This window comes from Netta rufina, assembly GCF_964035555.1.
Source record: "Netta rufina genome assembly, chromosome: 1".
NCBI classification, from domain to species: Eukaryota; Metazoa; Chordata; class Aves; order Anseriformes; family Anatidae; genus Netta; species Netta rufina.
This window is the reverse complement of record NC_140123.1, coordinates 140,132,949-140,154,047: the sequence shown is the minus strand read 5'-3', so window position 1 is coordinate 140,154,047 and position 21,099 is coordinate 140,132,949.

Below are 21,099 nucleotides of genomic sequence, written 5' to 3'. Positions count from 1 at the left end.
ATGAAAGCTAGTGAGTGACATTATTAGACTTTGTGATCAGAAGAATTTTTTTGGTAGGTTTGTCCCAGAAAACCATCCAAGTGTTGCATAACACATACAGAAGTCTTTTGTCTGGTTATTTTATCTTACATTTCTTCCCCCTACCCCTGCCAAAATATAAGCCATTGAAATTTCTGTCTAACTGTGCAAAAACTGACATAACTAAGGTGTATTTTCTGCTATTGGTTAATATGGCAAAAGATATTTCATGTAGCTTAGATGTTCCTGGCCTTAAAATCTCTTGTTCTAAGTAAAAATACAGGAATTGTTATTCCTTTCTGGTTGGATGACTAAACCAGTTTAAACAGTCTTCAGGCAAAGCACTGTTTGTGCTAAAATCCACGTAACGTTTTGTGAATCTCAAATGGGAATGCTCATCAGTTTTCCAAATAGTTGTGAATAATATGTAATCTTGTGAACTAGAATCATGTATGTTTGGCACTTTATTAATGAAAATATACCCAAATCAGTTTCTGTTAGCTTATTCAAATATTCAGTAACTTCTATCCTTCTAGATCATTTGCCAAAGCTGTTAGGTGAATATTAATAAATTAGTATGTTAATTAAATCAGTATCTGTGTATGGAGTTTATTGCTGTTTGTTTTACATCTTTTTCAAATAAGTCTTTTACTTCCATGTATAGCAAACTTTACATTAGAGTTGGTCAATCTATTCTCATATTGGCAGAAGGGGATTTTCATTGATCGTTTTCTCTGTATTTGCCTTTTTTCCTCCTTCTCTAAACCCTAGTGCTGTAATGCAGAAGATTTATTGTCAATGATTTATTAAAATGTAATTCTAAGGTGACTCCTTATCGTGAAAGTAATCTGCAGGCTATCTTTGTTTAAACTTGCAACCCGCTTTGTCAAAGAAAACAGCCTATGAAATTTTCATTATAATAGACAGGTTTTTATAATGAACTGGGAAAAAGCTATTATGACCGAAAAACAAATTGTTAGAAAACTTATGCATTGAAACAATATGCTCATTAATTGTAATTTTTTTTTGGGAGGGTGAACAATTGCCTTTAATGGTTACATTTCTCAGTCTTATAAATTAATTTGAATTACCCAATATCACTTAATTTTTCCCTAGGAAAGCTTCTGCTTGCCCGAGCAATATTATAACTGCTAATTCAATTACGCTGAAATTGTTTAATAGAAAATATAATTGCTTATTCATACAGAATACCCATTAAAGAAGTGCAAAGGCCTATACCCTAGGGTTACCGCATATTAGTACTTTGGGAATTCAGATGGGAATGCTGGGTAGTGAAGGTGCTGACTGATCTTTAATTGTTCATCACCTGCCTCCAAAATAATATGAATGGACCCAAACTAAATGACCACTCATTACAAGTTTCAATTTAGGAGCTTGGCTGGGGTCAGCAGATTGCTTATGCTGATCGCAATGATTTGAAGTTGTGATTACCATAAGCAATTTAAATTTTATTGATCTACCCTTCTGAAAGTTGTAATTGAGCATAGATGTTGGACCCGTAGCTCTCCAAACTAAATTGTACTCTGAAGCCCTTGCTGGATTACTGCAGGAATCAATAAGCAGTCAGTCACATTAACAATGAAATAGCTCCATTAACATACAGTGCTACTGGTGAAACTTTATTTAGGAGGGGTGTTAGTTCACTTCATTGTTTTATCAATGAATTTCAGTTGTATAGGGAAAAGTATAGCTTATGTATGCCTAATGAGCTTGCATAATGATAATCTTATATGCTTTAACTATGAGTCTTTTTATGGGAGAGAGAGATTTTTTTTTTCTATGACATATTTGCTTTATTTGCAGAGGAACTGTGTAACTGAAATTACAATTTGTTAACCACAATGCAGTGGAACAACTTGGGCACCAAAGAGTTTTCTACCGTTACATATGCTCGCTATTAGTGGGTTTCAGACAAAAAGCCATGTTCAAAGAAGAACACAGACATATATTGAGCTTGTCATTTACATATTTTTGGAACTTCCAAGCGGAATTTGGGGTTGGGGGAAGAAGGGGTTTAGGAAGTTGTCCACTAACGCTCTCTGTGGCATTGCTGGGATGAGAACAGTGACCGGGGAAAGGCAGGTTGTTCTTGGATAAAATAGACACTAGAAACAACACAGAAGAGTGTAGTAAGATGGATAATAGAAGTAGTCTGGATTGTGTGAAATATTTTTTTTTCTATTGAAAAAGTGGCTCAAAATTTTGGAATTGGAGTTTTGGAAAGACCTAGACTAGTAGAAGTATGGTGTAGCTTGAACTACAGAAGAATCTCTCATGCATCCCTTCATGCTTTATCACTGCTTTTACTGCATCTGCTGCCTTAGTTTGTCATAACTTTAACTCACTGCCATCCTCTTTGCTGCCTAGAAGCCCTAGCTACATACAGCATGCCTCAGTTCCCTCTGTACTAGGTTTTAAGTGAGCAACGAGCCTATATTGGTTGACTTGATTGGCAGTGATATTGTGCTAAGTGAGTGGTTTTAATTTTGTAATCTTGGATTTGGGAAAGTGCCATCATTGTATTCACCAAAAAGATAGTGGGAGAGCCATAATGATCAGCACTTTAGATTATGTAAATTTATACCTCTGTACCTCTAAGAAGCTGTTGATTTTGTAATATCCCAGACAATCCTACTAGCAACATATTCATGAAGAAATGAAAGATGCTAGTACAGTGGACCTAGTTTAGAGACTGATGGAAACCATAGCCATTAAATACAATCCTTTTCAGGGTCAAAAGACATCTCTCCTAGTAAAGGATTCACATGTGTTTGAAGAGGAGTAATGCTATCATCTCTTTCCATGATGTTACATAGCAGTATTGAAGGTATCAGCACTGGATTACCACCCTTACACAATCCTTGACTTGAACATCTCTCACAGAACCCAAACTGCAATTTCATCACTTCAGTACTAGAAAAAGTTGTAGTCTTAATCAGTGTAATCAGTCCAAAATCAAAATGTCTGACATCTGTCTATGAAGAACTGTTACAACTATGTTTGCAATAAAGCTTGTTCATAAAAATTTAGAAATAGATCAGCTTTTGTACTCTAGGACATACTTCAGATCAGTGAGACCAACCCCTAAAGGTTGTAGGCATGCTACAGTGAAGAGCATTCACAGTCCTGTTCTAGAAATACTCCTGTATTTTGATACAAACTGTTTTGTTCTATTTTGTTTTGTTTTTAGTGTAAGACAGTTCAACCATTTCTTTGCAGCTATAACAACACAAAATGATACTTTGGCTTGTCCTACAGGTGTGAAAGTATTTCATGATATTTTTGCTGCCTTTTCAGGAATGTATTATTTTGTTGAGGTTTCTGCCATTATATGCCACATCCTTATTGAGATGATAAAGTGTTTTCTCCTAGATCTTGGTTTCTCCAGGATTCAGATGAATGTATGTATTCTGTGATCCAGCTCTCAGAATCCCTCTCTTATTCAACAATTTATTTGTTATTGTTTGTGTGAGGTTCCTCCTCTGGTCCACATCTACTTTATAGAAACCCACGTAGAGGATGAATAAAGGAAAAATGCATAAATTGTTTGTCATTCCTTCAGCTGAGGCAGTGCCATTATCCCAGGGAATATGTGTGGAACAAAAATATGTGCTACTTACACATAATTTCTATACCAGCTTCTGACATAGAGCAGACACAGACCAATGTAAGATGTGGCATTGATTCATAAGAGACTTAATAACATGTTTATGAATGCAACACATCCTAAAAAAGACACAGCTAATTTTTATATATGAAATATCAGCAAGAATAGTATTCAGTGAAAACTGTCTAGTTTAAATTACAGTTCTTTGGTTAAGATATTATACTTATTAGAAGACTTAAGTATTTTATAAACTGTAAGATCACTCATAAGGTTGCAAATCCAATACATACTCAGTTTTCAAAAGGGGTTTTTGAATATGGTGTTTTACGGCTAATGTATTTCTTGCAGGAAATCTGAAAAAAACATATCTGATTGATCTATATCCTATATAAAACGTCATGCATCAAGAAAATTCCACATATACTGTTTAAGTGTTATATTGAAGGGATGAAGAGTTCTCTGTCATGATAGCCTGATTATGAGATATTACATATCAAATTACATCGAGGAAAGAAGATTCTCTTTTAATGTATGAGATTCAGATCTCTCTATCTTCTCTTTTATGTTAAAGAGCTTGGGGTTTTCAGGTCATTCGTGATAGGAACTCTAACAAAAAAAAAAAAATCCTTTTAATTGAGAGCCCTTTACACTAAAAACAATTAATTTTTGAGATCCATTTAATTTTTACTTGTTTTAAGCACCATCATAAACATCTGCCACCTGGCATAGAAATTGCTTCATATGGCAGGTGGAGAGATGAGATTTATTTAAAAGTTCTTTGTCTTTGATACTTCTCCCTGCTGTATTTTCCAGTGGAGTAATTTGAACCTGATGGCGTTTAAATAACCATTTATTGCCATAATGAGAGAATAGAGTTAAAAATACATAGAGTAATTGCTGCCGTTCCAGGATAAGAATACAACAGTAGGCATAATGGACCAAATGATCTCCAGTCTAGTTTGGCCTCTTGCCATAATATTGGCCAACACTTGGATCATTCAGAAAAAAATAAAATGCCTTCCATCTCTTTTATTAACCTGGCCAGAAAAATTTTCTTTTTCCTTCACTATATAGTGCTGGAAACCCCCGCTGATTGTATTCAGTTTTTAGCTCATCCATAAAGTCAAAATGAGTTTCATGTTGTTCTCTGAAACGCGCAATGTACACATGGAACCTCGTTACCATGAGCTGCAAACAGTCCTGTTCCATAACTTTCCTCCCCTACATAATTTGTGTGTATTTTTTTAGTGCCACCAGAATTCCAAAACAATTTATAGACAAAGAGGAAGCCTTCCCATTGAAATTGCAGCAGAGCTAGAATGCAAATGTTAAGAGTTAGAAGGAAAAAGAGAAAAGCCAAGTTCTTCTAGTTCTTCTGCTTATTTTTTCCCTGCCTTGGTGTCCTTCACATCTTTTTTTTTTTTTTTTTTAATCATGACAGTTTAGGGACAAGGAAAGAGGCTTTTGATCTCTATAACAGAATCATCTCATAAAATCATATGTTCTTGCAAAATTTGAAACATCTTCAGCAAATGACCTAACCTGAACAGTTCAACTTACAAAATTCTTGCTGATTCTACTTGGTCCATAAGAGCTTAATAGAGAAATAAGACCATACAAATAGTCAAGAAAATTTGTTAAAAGCTATGAGTACACTATTCGCAACTATAAAATCATCAAACTTTGTTTTTAATGCAACCGTAACACTTGATTCTCATGTCAGTAATTTTAAATGGCTGAGTATGAATGACTGCAAACCAGTATTTTATATTTATCTGATTCATTTTAATTGCTCATATGTAGAGAGTGTTCCTAAAGCTACTTCTTAGTACTGAGAGGAGGAGAAAGAATGAAGAGGATGATTTAGTCATGGTAATCCTGTGGATTTTGGGTACTTTAATTATCTTTCCCCAACTTTTTTATTAGGTTATTTAAACTTCACTTTGTGCTAACATTTGATAAATATCCCTGTGACACCATTCATATACTCACTATAAATTCTGTAGAAACAGCAAAACATGAGTAAATAATAGAAAATATGCTTGAATAGGAAATTATAAAGTTGGTGACATGAAATTTTCCACAAAGATCTGGCCTCTGTGTCCTCTGACTTTTTATTCTGTGTGCACAATGTACTCATTGTGATTAATGTAGAGATCAAAATTTGTCAGAATTATTGGGAAAATGGTTTTGAGTTACAAATATATCTGAGGAGAAGAGAAATGATGTTTAAATGGAGGATTCATCTGTGCTCAAATACCATGGTCTGCCCTATTTTATTCTTGTTTTCCAATTCTTCAACTGATGAAAACAAAACTGAACATAAACCATTGTCTTATATCGTTATTAAAGTTTCTTGATTGCTCTTTCTTCTAACTTTATTTTTAGCTGCTGAATATATAGGGCAGATATACTCATTATGGCATTCAAATCAATTTCCCAGCATCTTCTTCAGAGAATTCAACTATATTGGTTGTCCAAGGACCATGTTTAAGGACTCTCAGTGTGTGAACATGGATTTGTTTTGGCCAGCAACTGTCGGCTTGCCAAGCTTCATCTCCTCTTCCATTCAGAGACAAAGCTGAAATTTCCCACAACTAAAAATAATTTTAAATTGAACCATTGATAAATTAAACTAAATTCACTTTTTTTCCTTTTGAATCATTAATATCAGATGCACACCAAGCAAAAGCCAAGTTTCACTTTTATTTTGGAGAAAAGTAAGTCCCAGGCTCTTGTGTCTAGGCTTGTGGAAATTCAGGTGTCATTCTCTGCTCTAGTACTACTTTCACTACTACAACTAATCAGTTTAGAGTACATTTCTAAATGTTCAAATTTAACCACCGTAATGGAGGTTAAACTACTGTGGTGATGTTAAAAATTCCAGTAAGCACTTATGTTCATCCCTCTGGCCCACATTTTCAGAGATATTTCACTGTTTAATTTCTACTGATCTCAGTTAACCTTTGTGCCTCTGTCCCTTACTTGTGTTTTGTTGCAAGGATATGGTAAGTCTGAAGCCAGATGAGGATTTTTTTATTTTATTTTATTTATTTATTTATTTATTGTAATAGACACGTACAGAATAAATTCTGGATCTAAGTAATGCACTGTGATGTAAATATGGAGTGATCAAGACCAGATGCACTTCATTTTGCATAGCAGATTCACTTTCAATATTAATTTTAGTATGGCCTGCAGTCCTTGTCTCATTTCCTTGAGCAATCTATTATCAAGCAAATTCTTGAGCTATATTTGATGTCTCAGAAAGTACCAGATTTAAGTAATCAGAGATCAGAGTGATTTTTTCCTTGCTACTAGAAAATACTAGAAAAAGAAAATACTAGAAAATAAATACTAGAAAAGTATTTATTTTTGAAATGTAAGATGTTCATTTACTGGTGCAGTTATTTACATTTTGTTAAGACAAATGATTATTGGAGCAGAAATAAAAATAAAACTGTTCATTTGTTTGTTTTCCTACCAGGTAACAATTTTAAAATATTTTTGAGGCCTTATTTTGTTATCTTCTATTAAGCTAATGTACTGTCTGTTTTATGCATGGAAATAATAAGAACATAACTGCTAAAACAGTGTGTTTTATGTGGCAAAATAATCTTATGTATGCATAATAACTGTGAATAGCCTCATATCCAGGCAGATGATCTTTTATTAGGTAAGGAGTCAGAGAATGGTTTATGTTGGAAGGGACTTTAAAGACCACCTAATTCCAACCACCCAGCCATGGGCCAGGACACCTCCCACCAGACCAGGTTGCCCAAAGCCCCATCCAACCTGGCCTTGAACACCTCCAGGGATGGTGCATCTACAGCTTCTCTGGGCAGCCTGTCCCAGTTCCTCACCACTAGAGTGATTTAATTATTAATAATTAATGAAATATTAGATCATTAATAGATATCACACAGAATCACAGAATCACAGAATTTCTAGGTTGGAAGAGACCTCAAGATCATCGAGTCCAACCTCTGACCTAACGCTAGCAGTCCCCACTAAACCATATGGCTAAGCTCTACATCTAAACGTCTTTTGAAGACTTCCAGGGATGGTGACTCCACCACTTCCCTGGGCAACCTGTTCCAATGCCTCACAACCCTTTCGGTAAAGAAGTTCTTCCTAACATCTAACCTAAAACTCCCCTGGCTCAACTTAAGCCCATTCCCCCTCGTCCTGTCACCAGGCACGTGGGAGAACAGATCAACCCCCACCTCGCTACAGCATCCGTTGAGGTACCTATAGAGAGCGATAAGGTCACCCCTGAGCCTCCTCTTCTCCAGGCTGAACAAGCCCAGCTCCCTCAGCCGCTCCTCGTAGGACTTGTTCTCCAGGCCCCTCACCAGCTTCGTCGCCCTTCTCTGCACCCACTCAAGCACCTCCATGTCCTTCTTGTAGCGAGGGGCCCAAAACTGAACACAGTGCTCGAGGTGTGGCCTCACCAGAGCTGAGTACAGGGGGACGATCACCTCCCTAGCCCTGCTGGTCACACTGTTCCTGATACAAGCCAGGATGCCGTTGGCCTTCTTGGCCACCTGAGCACACTGCTGGCTCATATTCAGCCGACTATCCACCATCACTCCCAGGTTCTTCTCTGCCTGGCAGCTCTCCAACCACTCATCTCCCAGCCTGTAGCTCTGCTTGGGGTTATTGCGCCCCAGGTGCAGGACCCGGCACTTGGCCTTGTTGAACTTCATGCAGTTGACCTCAGCCCATCGGTGCAGCCTATCCAGATCCTCCTGCAGAGCCTTCCTACCCTCGAGCAGATCGACACACGCACCTAACTTGGTGTCATCTGCGAACTTACTGAGGGTGCACTCGATGCCCTCGTCCAGATCATCGATGAAGATATTAAAGGGGACCGGCCCCAGCACCGAGCCCTGGGGAACGCCACTAGTGACCAGCCTCCAACTGGATTTGATGCCATTCACCATGACTCTTTGGGCCTGGCTATCCAGCCAGTTTCTAACCCAACGAAGCGTGCGCCAGTCCAAGCCAAGAGCAGCCAGTTTCTTGAGGAGAATGCTGTGTGAGACGGTGTCAAAAGCCTTGCTGAAGTCAAGGTAGACCACATCCACAGCCTTTCCCTCGTCCACCCAGCGCGTCACTTTGTCATAGAAGGGGATCAGGTTCGTCAAGCAAGATCTGCCTTTCATAAACCCATGCTGACTGGGCCTGATCGCCTGCTTGCCCTGCAAGTGCCGCATGATGACTCTCAGGAGGATCTGCTCCATGAGCTTCCCTGGTACTGAGGTCAAACTGACAGGCCTGTAGTTTCCCGGGTCTGCCCTCCGGCCCTTCTTGTAGATGGGCGTCACATTTGCTAGCCGCCAGTCAACTGGGACCTCCCCCGATCGCCAGGACTGCTGATAAATGATGGACAGTGGCTTGGCCAGCTCCTCTGCCAGTTCTCTCAGTACCCTTGGGTGGATCCCATCCGGCCCCATCGACTTGTGCACATCCAAGTGCCGTAGCAGGTCACCAACCAGTTCTTCGTGGATAGTGAGGGCCACATCCTGCTCCCCATCCCCTTCCACCAGCTCAGGGTACTGAGTATCCAGAGAACAACCGGTATTGCCGCTAAAGACTGAGGCAAAGAAGGCATTGAGCACCTCCGCCTTTTCCTCATCTCTTGTAACTAAGTTTCCCCCCTCATCCAGTAAAGGATGGAGATTCTCCTTACTCCTCCTTTTTGTGTTGATGTATTTATAGAAACGCTTTTTGTTATCTTTAACGGCAGTAACCAGATTGAGCTCCAGATGAGCTTTGGCCTTCCTAATTTTGTCCCTGCACAGCCTCGCTACATCCTTAAAGTCCTCCCTAGTGGCCTGCCCACTTTTCCAAAGCTTATAAACCCTCTTTTTTCTCCTAAGATCAAGCCACAATTCTCTGTTGAGCCAGGCTGGTCTTCTTCCCCGCCAGCTTGTCTTTGGGCACGTGGGGACAGACCGTTCCTGCGCCATTAAGATTTCCCTCTTGAAGAGCGCCCAGCCTTCCTGGACCCCTCTGCCCTTCAGAGCCTCCCAAGGGACTCCACCAACTAGTGTCCTGAGCAGCTCAAAGTCAGCCCTCCGAAAGTCCAATACAGCGGTTTTACTGGTCCCCTTCCTGGCCTCGCCAAGAATAGTGAACTCCACCATTTCATGGTCACTCTGCCCAAGACAGCTCCCAACAATCACATCCTCCACCAGTCCTTCTCTGTTTGTGAAGAGAAGGTCTAGCGGGGCACCACCCCTGGTAGGTTCACTAACCAGCTGCGTCAGGAAGCTATCTTCCACGCTCTCCAGAAACCTGAAAGTCAGAGTCCATTAAAAAAAAAAAACAACACAAAAAACAAAACACATCAAAATCTTGTAGCTGGTGTAAAGTTTCATAGGTGTCTTGATTTCACAGTAATTCCTCTGTATGTCTCAAGATCCACATTTTGATACTTTCTGTTCAGTAGCAGGCTGTTGCACCCAGCAGAAGTATTTGAAAGGTGCCACGAGGATGACTGCCCACCCTGGTATTTTACTACAGTTCTGTTCTACCTAGCTCACTCAACAGCCACTCAGGCTTCACTGTAAATGTTCCTCAAACTTAACCTCCTGCTTTAAGAAACAAAATGGGCTACATTGTCTTAAGGTGAAATTGCTAGCTTTAGCAGAGGTATTTATGTAATTTTCTCCTGTATTGTAGACACTATAATATACCACAAGGTAGTCCTCAGGGCTGAAGACAGATTAGGAGGATGGAAAATAAATGAGCCAAACAAACTTTGCAGAAGCAGTTGACTGGAGAGGATATGGCAATGTCTAAAAGAAAGAGGAAGAGGATTATGAAATAGAATGAGTATACTATTTCTTCCATAGCGCATATCATATCTTAATATAGATATTAGTTATGATTTTCCAATGACTTAAGTGGGTATAACTGTCGTACACACTATGATGGATTTTGTATGGAATTGTGATGATTTCTGGCCTTTGATGGTACAGAACCTAATTTTGCGGGCCTGTGGAATGGTCCTAATATCATATTTGCTGTCCTTTGGTATAATAGCAGTCATTTGAAGAGAAAGCTCCATGACTTTTGTTTTGAACTGCCATAAAAAAATCTTATTTCTGATAAAAGTGTCTCAACAACTTTTGAAATGGCTGGAATTAACCAGAATAGGGCATATCCTTTAACCAAATTCTCTTCAAAGTGCTATTTTGGAAATGTTTGCCTGACCATTGCAGTGATTGATGGTCACAACCACAGAACTGTTTTTGGGAGGGGCTCTATTATATCCTAAGCACAGTATTGCCTTCCTTAGATAAATTTTTATCAGTCTAGTTTGAGTAGTTTAACCCTTTACACTTCACAAAACTTAAAAAAAAAACACAGCCCTAAAGTAGACAGCTTCCATTTCCATTCCAATCTTTATAGCTTCCATTTGCTGGGTGCTTCTTCTGTTTGTCATAGATATAAAAAATACTTTTTCACAGTATTATTTTAGATAATAAGATACACAGTTTGTGTTGAAGCTAGTTGTAATAAGTCAGGAATCTGAAATATAACTTAGTTACCTAATTGGATAGCTGTAGATGAAGAATAATTCATGATTATGGTACTCCAACAATCTGCCAGCCCAGAGAAAAAAGACACCCTAAAGAACTCAGATTTGAAACACCAGGAAATCTTCCTAACTGCAGTTGATTGGAAGTTTCCAAATCAAAATTAAGAGTTTCTGTTCAGGACTCAGGAGAGTGAACCAGAACCTTCCCTAGATAATAAAGTATTGTTTTTCTTTTGTTTGGGGAATTTCTGAGAAATTAATATTACCTTTTCCAACCTACCCTCTAAAATACCCATTTGTATGAAGAGATACTTCTCCTTGGTTGTCCTCTGTGATGCTTAAGTAGCTCTGTGATTCTCGTGTCTTGTAATATAGAATAAATTTGGTTCTTCTCACTTCCAGCTGCATCCTTGGGGACTGTACCACCTATGGAAAGCCTGTTAAAGCAGTTTTTTATGAAAACAGATGGTGTCAATTGTTCCTGTATGACAATAGATTAAAAGAAAATGTCTGTCTTAGTTAAATTATATTCCAAAACTCTGACCCAACTGAACATAGGCAATCTCCATAACAGGGATGTCAGAATGACTGTGACCCAAAATCACATTATGCTTCAGTAGCAGGATTCTCGAAGAGATACCTTTTGAAATGGAGCACTGTGTTACACCAGATGGTTGGCCTGAATTTCCATTGTTCCTCTTGGCTCTCTCATTGAAATATGCAGATTTCAATACTACTTTTTACTTTCTCACATCTCTGCCTAGTATTTACATTCAGATAACTCTGATGAAGAAAATGAAAAGGCCAAACATAAAGAAACTGCAGAAAAATGTTTGTTGCCAAAATGTGTGTGTGCATGTACCTGTGTGTGTGTGAATACTTGTGTGGTATTAAATGTGTACTAAGTAGGTGTTAATCTTGTTTTCTCTCTCTTTTTTTCTTTTTTTTTTTTTTTCCTTCTTTTCATTTCCATTTTACATGAAAGCTGCCACGATTGGGATAAGAGTGAAATGAACATAAGTATGATAAATGATAAAGTGCTCCTGGGAGTAAATATACCACTCAGAAAGAGCATTGCTAATCAAGCAGTGCAGCCAGCTAATGCACTCTGAGAGCAAGCACCTCAAAAAGATTCTAAATTTGAAACATTGAAGACTGGCATTTAGCTTGAGTAGTTTCTGGTTTAAGATGAAACTGCTGCACCAGGGGATCACAGTAGCAAAATGAAATCTTGGAAGGGGCAGAGGCTTGATGTCTTGTATTCAATGACCAACAAGATAGAGGGAAAAAAGAGAACTAAAAGCTAGATTTGCTATCCGACTTGTACTAACTGACAGTTTGGGCAGTGAATATGATTAGGGAAAGTCAAGAATAAAATCTGTCCCTTTTAAATTCATAATAAATATGTAACTGTTAGTGTCCACTGGGATGACTGAGGTGCTGCTTTGTTACAACTGTATCTTTGAAGGGCATTTGTGAATGCCTTTGTGAATTTTGGTAGCCAAGATGCCAAAAGGACTTTGGTCTGGTATACTGAACCAGGCAGTTATCATTGCTTTCAGAGAAAGCAGCATATGCTCCACTTGTGAATTTCATCTGCCACCCACTCTTCAGAAGTGTAACACTGCCCACATGTCTTGCCTGAATGACTCGGAAAAAATATTTTTATTTGCAAATGATACTCAGAGTTGGAATTACTGAAGTTGTGACAGGTCAGGGAAATCATGCAGAAGGGCTTCTCTTTTAAAAAAACAGAGTGAAAATACTTCTGGCATGAGCAAACTTCATTAACTCTACAATGTGAACTCTAGAATAGGTGAATATTAGGGAAGTATTTGAAATAATTTATCTAAAAAACTTTGTTGATACAGTATGTAAACATTTGTCTGTATTTATAAAATTCCACAGAAGTTGCAAATGTGACTGTGAAGCCACCTAACTTTTTCAGAAGATGGTTTAATTTCATCCCATTTTTATTCAACTTCACTTACACTTGTGAATTAGCTGTTCAATAACTCCAGGAATGTGGATGACCTTCATTGTGACTTACATAATCCTACTATATGACATGGAAGGAAACAGAACTGCATGCAGTAATCAAGACGTGGATGCACTGGGTCTAGATTATGATGTTTTACATTTTAATATCCATTCCTTTCTCAGTCATTCACACTGTTCTAGTTTGCCTTTTTTCAGCAGCACTGATCAATGAACCATCGCTGATTGCTAAGCAAACAAGGTAACTTTAAGCTCTCCTTCTGTAATGGCAATAGTCATTGTCATATATATGGTTACCACTATTTTTATCATGTGCATTATTTTGCATTTATCTACTTTTAAATTCATCTACATTTTCATTGCATAGTCATTTAGTATTGTAGGATCTTCCTACAGTCAGTTTTAATTTTGACAGCTCCAGGTGTTCAAAAGTATGAATCAGACCTCAGGAAACATTAGATTGCGATTAAAATTTTTAATTTGGTTGATTTTTACCATCTTCTCTTTTATGAGAACTTTTAAGCCTTTCTCTGAGACAAACAGATCTAAAATATGTCATTGCTTTTTAATAAAAGTTTATATTCTCTAATAATCTTTTGATGTGGGGATTTGGAGATTTAAGAAACATACTCAGTATTCTGAGATCTTTGCAAAACTGTCAGGTGCTGGCAGCACTTCAGTTTCTCATTCCATGCCTCCCTAGGGTCAGGTGGCTGAATAGTAGCAGAGAACACAACTGAATATGATCCTGTTACAGTGGCTCTTTAAGTCACCATATCTCAGCTGAGTTGCTCTAATTGGACATATTCTCTTTGGAAGACTTATCTTCAGGTATAGGCACATTAGAGAGACAATTTTTTTCCAGATTGGATCCAAAAATTAATCTCATATGAATTGAGACTTGTCCACAGCAGGGAACCCAAGTGTCTTTTCCAGCACATCTTCAGAAGGATACTTAGACCTCAGTGTCTGTAGAGGATGATTTCATGCTTTACATGCTTTTATATGTGAACATTCTACAGATCAGAAAGCAATTACTAATGTCTAATCAGTAGAAGAAAGGTAATCAGGTATTTTTCCATTTGAACAGCTGGTTTAAAAATATCTAATAATCCCTCTGTCCTTGTGTGTAGGGACAAAAATGTCTTTGAACCTTCCCTTGGAATGAGGGGTCTTGTTGAATTGATTCTATTGTTAACAAAAGTATTTGTTTATTATTCGATTTTGTAGTGTCTCCTGAAGACATGTGAGTACATTATAGTGATCAAGGTCTTGGAAGACTAGCACAGCCTGGTCATCTGTATTGTCATACCCTCTTCCTTCCCCATACTTGAACTTGTACTGCTTGATATCTTGTCATCAATAGAATAGTCTTTAACTGCACAGATGGGGCAACATTAAAGCCTCTTTTTACATTTCTGAAGTGAAACAGGTCAGGATCTTTTGTAGATAGAGTCATAGTCCAATTTGTGTAGACTTTCTGCAGTGAAAAATTACTAAATCCACTTTCCTTAAAAACAGCTTTAGAGGGGGAATTTTTTATTAGAAACTAGATAATTTCTTAACAGTTTCAGTATTACTGGCTAACTTTTGGATACTTAAATGTAGAGAAAACCTAAATAAATAGTATTTTTTATGTATCAAAGTTAACAGTAATGTATTTTATTTTCCATTTCTAGATTTATTTTTACAGTTTTCATAACAAAGCTAAGACAAAGCTGCTGTAGTACAAGAGCTGTAGATCTAGGCATACTCAATGAAAAGATTGTTCCTTCTGAACCTTTTATTATGAAAATCTTTAAAAATATTTCCTATTTACATGAAGATCTGTTAAGTTGGAGCATTGACATTTTCCAGCATCGTCCCTTGCTTAAGTACAGTTGAGAAAGTTGCTGCATGCTCAATTACTTCACATAGTATAGGCTGTTAGTAAGCAGGACCAAGATCTGGCAGCTTGTAGCTCAGTATTAGCTTAGTTTGTGTTATAGCCAATTGCTGTCTGACCTCTCCACACTGCAGAGGAAATGCAATGCCATCTGTATATCTCTTAGTCACATTAAATTATGTCATTTATATTACATTGGAACGCAGAGTTTACTTTATGCTTTGCAGTAAAATTAGCAGAAGTAACAAGATATAAGCAGAAGCACATAGGTGGAAGTTTGTGGGCCCTGTCTCTCTCCAGCTTGCTTTGATTCCACCAGGTGGTGAATTTAGGGAGAGAGAGAGGTTGTTTAAATCTATGAAGGTGCTAGCAAGCGTAAATGTTTATGGGGCTTAGACACCCACAGATGTCAGACAAGACTTCCATGTGTTTGGTCCTACAGGACTGAGTCTTTACTGTTAATAAATGGCACCCTTAAATATATGAGCAAGAGAAGAGGATGAGGGGAAAACTCATTGCAAATAGAAAATTGATATAAAATTGCTACTATATTATTATGGTATTAAACAAGAAATTGTGTACATCAAAAAACAACTTCAAGTTATAAACAACTTCCTGATAAACAATTATATATAGATCACTCGTATTTTTAAACAGTTTCCATGAGTGTGTCAAGCTTGTACTCTGTGAGTATGGTCCTGGAGTTTTTTTGCTAAATGGAACTAAAAGAAACAAGGATTTCTCTCCAGGGGGCCTGTTCCAACACCCCTGGAAGTAAATAGAAAAACTGTTGTGGATTTAGGTGGAGCTGGGTCCTACATGTAATTTTTCTGTCTTTAATTTCCACAACTATTTCTCTCTCTAAATACACACCTACGGATCCACACTATCTGCTGCGCAAATAAAATATCACTCTGCACAGAATATGAGTTACATTCCACATGGAATAGCTTCCAGAAGATACCACTTTTTTACTGTAGTTTTGCGTAAAATGGAAAGGCAATAAGACTGTCAGTTACTTGGTACAGCTCACGCAGGCTGAAACAGGATCCAGCTGCTCTTTGGACATTTATTGCTTCAGTCCTTTCCTGTTAAATGTCCACTGTCATTTTGGTTTTATGTGAACCCTTCGTTCAAAAATATGATCACAGACAAGAAGGACTCTTAAAATAAAAAGTTTTCTATGTGTTAGCTGATATAAAACTAGGCTATGGCTGGCTTGATAGGCTTACAGAAATTTTCAATGTTGATATATGTCCAAAGTATGTCTGAAATATTTATAAATGGTGACAATTTATATGAATCTTTGACATAACTCATCCTATATTTTGTTTTATAAACATTCAGAACCTATTCACAAGGAAACAGGATGTGCACTGTCTGAGGAGCTTTCTACTCTTTCCTTAAAAGGATCTGCTACGTGCAAGTTGTACAGAGCTGTTGTATATCACTTTAGTCTTAAAAAAAATGTGTGTACATAGAAAGGCCAGGGATGTAATCCTTGAATTCAATCGGAAACTCTTATTGATTTAATTGGAACAAAGATTTCACCTCAAATCCTCAAATGCTGAAAACTAACATCAATTTTTTAAAGATGATGAGCTAAGCTGAAGGATATTTTAGTTGCATTATAGCTGAGGATCTAGCCCTCAGAAGGCATGTATTATTAGGGTAAGAAAGCAGTCAGGAGGAAATATATCAGAAGACAAGTAAATGATGTAAATTTGGTTTGCAAGTTTAACCCTGGGCTAAACAACAGAAGTAGGCCTATGCTATAATCCTCTGCTACCCATTTGTACAGGAGTGACTGTCAGTTTAAGTGAATACAATTAGGTAAGCTTGTATTCATGTCATATTTATATCCTCATTTGCAGTACATTAACAAATAAAATGAAAATGTATTTATACACATTATATAAGCTGATCTGAAATCCGTATGTATGCACCCACAGATTTATAAGTTATACTTGTAAATCAATGGAAATTGCTTGGTCAGAATGTTCATGCCTCACAATCACAGAAATTAGATACAGAAAAGACTGATTCATTTTCCTAGTCCATCTCCCTGCCAGGGAAGAATTATTCCTGTTCATTGTAATCTTTTCTAGTGTGTTGTCCAGAGCAATTTTGAAAGATTCAAAGATACGGATTTTTCTACTTTCCTGTCAAACATAGATTTTATTCCTTTACCTCTTGATAATTTAGACTGAGGGAGGTGGCAGATTTCCAGGGCCCAATACTCAGAGGTACCAGGATCAAACATCACCAATGCACCTATACCACTGAAGAGTAAGAAAGAGCCATACAATTAGCACATAAAAATAGAAAGCAAAAATGTGAGCTGTGTAATCAGTGTACTTCTCTTCATCCATGCATAGAGCCCCTTAGTCACAAGAAATCCTTTGCCACTGCTTTCAAAAATTGGCTTATTTCCATTTGAAAATATGAGAAGCAAGGAGTTTAATAAACAGGTGCTAAAGTAAAGCAAAACCCATAGTTACGAAATGGAGGTATTATTGTCTTGATAGAGGCTCTTAATGTTAAGGGCATACTTAGTTAAGTTTTATCTCTCTTTCATTTGCACGGAATCTATTTCCCAGCTCCGGATGTACAGGAGATTATATATAGTGACCCATCTCTATTTGGCTGTTGAATCTTGGCAACTAGGTCCATTAACCCCATAGTGTCATGTATTTCTGGAATCTACTTGAGAGCTGCATGATATTAGAGGCAGCGGAGTTTACAAATAAATGAGCAAAGTGTGAGGCAGTTCCACAGCTCTTACTGACACTGACCCAAAAGAGGCTTTGTCAAGTCATCTATTTTAGCACAATAGGAAGTTTTGCTTGATGCAGTGAGTGACTGATAACTACTGATGCTTACCTTATCACAAGCTTATGCGTAATATAAAAAGTAAAAGAAACAATAGCTAACACAAAGAATTTATAGCTGATTTATCATTTACTCATATAGCTATCCTTGCTGAGGTGGTCTGCACCCATATGATAACTGCCCATCGAATTATAAAATGTCCCTATTTAAATATCTGAACTAGAGCCTGAATGGTAAAAGATCTTGTGATTAAGATGTAAGATTGAATCAAAATATTCATATCCATACCCTGGTTCTGATTAATCTTATTTGGATCTGATTAATGTTTCCAGAAGCATCCACTGAAGTCTATGGTGCCCAGTTAAGTATATTGTTAGACAGATTTTTCAGAAAATATCCCTTCCTTCCATTAATTTGCTGGATATTTTTTAACACTCTTCTGAGGTTCTGTTTCTTTTTCTAAGTTTTAGGAACCAAGGTTCCCAAATAATTTAGGTGATTCTGAAAATGATGTCCTTAATCTTTACATCTTTCCTCTTCATTATCTCCAAATTGATATAATGCTTTCCTTAAAGGAATGTGAGGAGGATGACATAATTCAAGCTGGTAAATTGTGTTGAGATTTTTATATGGAGAGAGAAAAATGTCAATGTTTCTCTCTTCTCTTCTCTTCTCTTCTCTTCTCTTCTCTTCTCTTCTCTTCTCTTCTCTTCTCTTCTCTTCTCTTCTCTTCTCTTCTCTTCTCTTCTCTGCTCTGCTCTGCTCTGCTCTGCTCTGCTCTGCTCTGCTCTGCTCTCCTCTCCTCTCCTCTCCTCTCCTCTCCTCTCCTCTCCTCTCCTCTCCTCTCCACTCCCTCTTTTTTTTTTTTTCTTTTGTCCTCATATTTGTCTTCATATTTTGTGTACTTTTGAACTGACTTTAGCTCTCTGTCTTGGGACTATTCCTCTTCTGCGAATTAAGTAATTTATTGCAACAAAATGAGCTTAGTAATGCACACTGTTCTTTGATGGAAGGTTACTCTACTTTGATCACCAATACATCATTGTCCATTACAGTGCTTACAATATCTGAATCTCTTTTAATTTATAGTGGCACAAATCAGGAATAACTTCAATGAAGTCTGTGGAATTGAATTGGTGTAAGTGAGGATGTTCAGGCTTTCCTTCTATTCAGACCTCCTTACTCTGACATGTAAATTGACTGCCTTTTTACAATAGAAGCCATTTAGAAGTAAATTTCCAATGCACTGTATGATCATTAGATTGGTATGTAATTCATGTGTTCCATTTTGAAAATGCCAGTGCCCCTTTGAAAGGGTATGAAGGAAAAATGGTTGCTTCTATAATGCTACTTAAAAGGCTTCTGTTTATCAAAACCTCAGTGTGTCATGAAGGTAGCGTTTGTGCTCACCGCAGAAAAAGCACACTTGTCTCTATGACTGATCTATGGAACAACTCTTGAATAATGGAAACTTATTTTGTACATATAAGAGGGATATATAATCCTCCTCCTGCCCCTTGGAAAAACTAGAAAATTTGGCTTTGCTATTTCTGAATTTAATCTTAATCTTCAGAGCACTAAAACTCTCCAGTGGGGCCAGTGGTTGAACTGAGCTACTGAATATTGCCTGCAGAAATTTATTACAAAATTGAATAATACAGTATTTTCCCCATACTGTTTTAACCTCTTGTGTACCATTAGGATAGATATTTGGGGGTGGAGAATGGGGGCTTACTTCTGCCCACACAGAGCATTTTCATTTTGGTTGCAACAAAATAATAAGTGATCATTACTCATAAAAGAGTGTGCACTCCTTTTTGCCTTTTTCCTTCTTTAAAAAGAAAAGATATTCCTGTTGCAGAAGTGGCTACAGTTCAACTCGTAGTGAGGCTACAGTGTTTCATGTTTTCAAATACAAAAATAATTGCTGTGGTTGTTAACAGAATTGATTTCATTACATGGAATTATACTCCTTAGGCAAAATCTCAGGGAACTTTCTGCCCAAATGGGAGTCTCAATAAAGTGCTGGTGGATCCTTGAGCAAGTCTGAAGTTTACTGTTCTCAGTAATTAATCAATTCTTCACCAGTGTCTCTGGTATACTGAACTATCAAAATGGAAAAGCATTTAAAATATACCTTCGTTTTATATTCTTAGCATTGATGACCCAGAGGCCTTTAGGCCTGCTAGCTAAATATGGATAATAGCTTATAAACCAAAACAAGAACCCCACAGAAGACATTAAAAAAAAATTTGGAGACAGTATAACTAGCACCACCTTCCAACATGTGCACATACCTGTCATATAAACATCTTAGAGATGTTCATGTATGCAAAAATCCAATAAATACAAGACCTCAAAAAAATTATAAAAAGGGAAATCCTGAAACATCCTTAAGTATGCCAGAAACACAGGCTGTAATCTTGTCTCATGAAAAGAAGGAGGAATTCTGCTGTTTAAACCAGTGGCTTCAGCAGTTTTATCTGCAGAGGATTTTGAACTTTTTAAATGTAGTGTATTTAATTGTAGTGTAGAGAGGAGTTTCAAAATGTTGGGCTTCTCAGATCATATTTAGTCAGTGATTTTCAGTGATAATTTGTGGGTCTTTAAAAATTATCTTGATTGAATTGTAGATTCTTGTACAAAGAATGGTAATCTGCTGGGATTGGGTGTGTTTTGTAGTACACAGCTTTCCAAAATCTCAATCACATGTTAAAATTTGCTAATGGGTATTTGTGTTATCAGTTGCCATATCAGCAATCATCTTTTTCAGGCTTTCAAGTTAACTTTTCCTGCAGTGGCTTGCAGGTCCGCTAAAGCAGAGCATATTCCAGTAGTAATATTTTTGCATGACGTTTCTACATTTTCTTGGTTCTAGTCACTGTGGGCTTGATTTAGTTGTTCCTTGGCTTTCACTGGGTTCCCTAAACAAGTCCTATTAGTTTTAAGCAGAACGGCCACATGCAGATGCAGTCAAAAGATTTAGAAATGAGCAGATGTATAATTCTTCTTAACAATAGCATACTACCACGGTATTACATTATTAGCTGATTCAGATCTTGATCCCAGTAGAAGACTGTGTTTATATTGTCGGTTAGGGTAATGCTGCTTCACTCTAAATCTGTTCCCTTGATTGTCTGCATGATGTATGTGTTAGATTTTCTCCTACAATCCCTTCAGGATTGG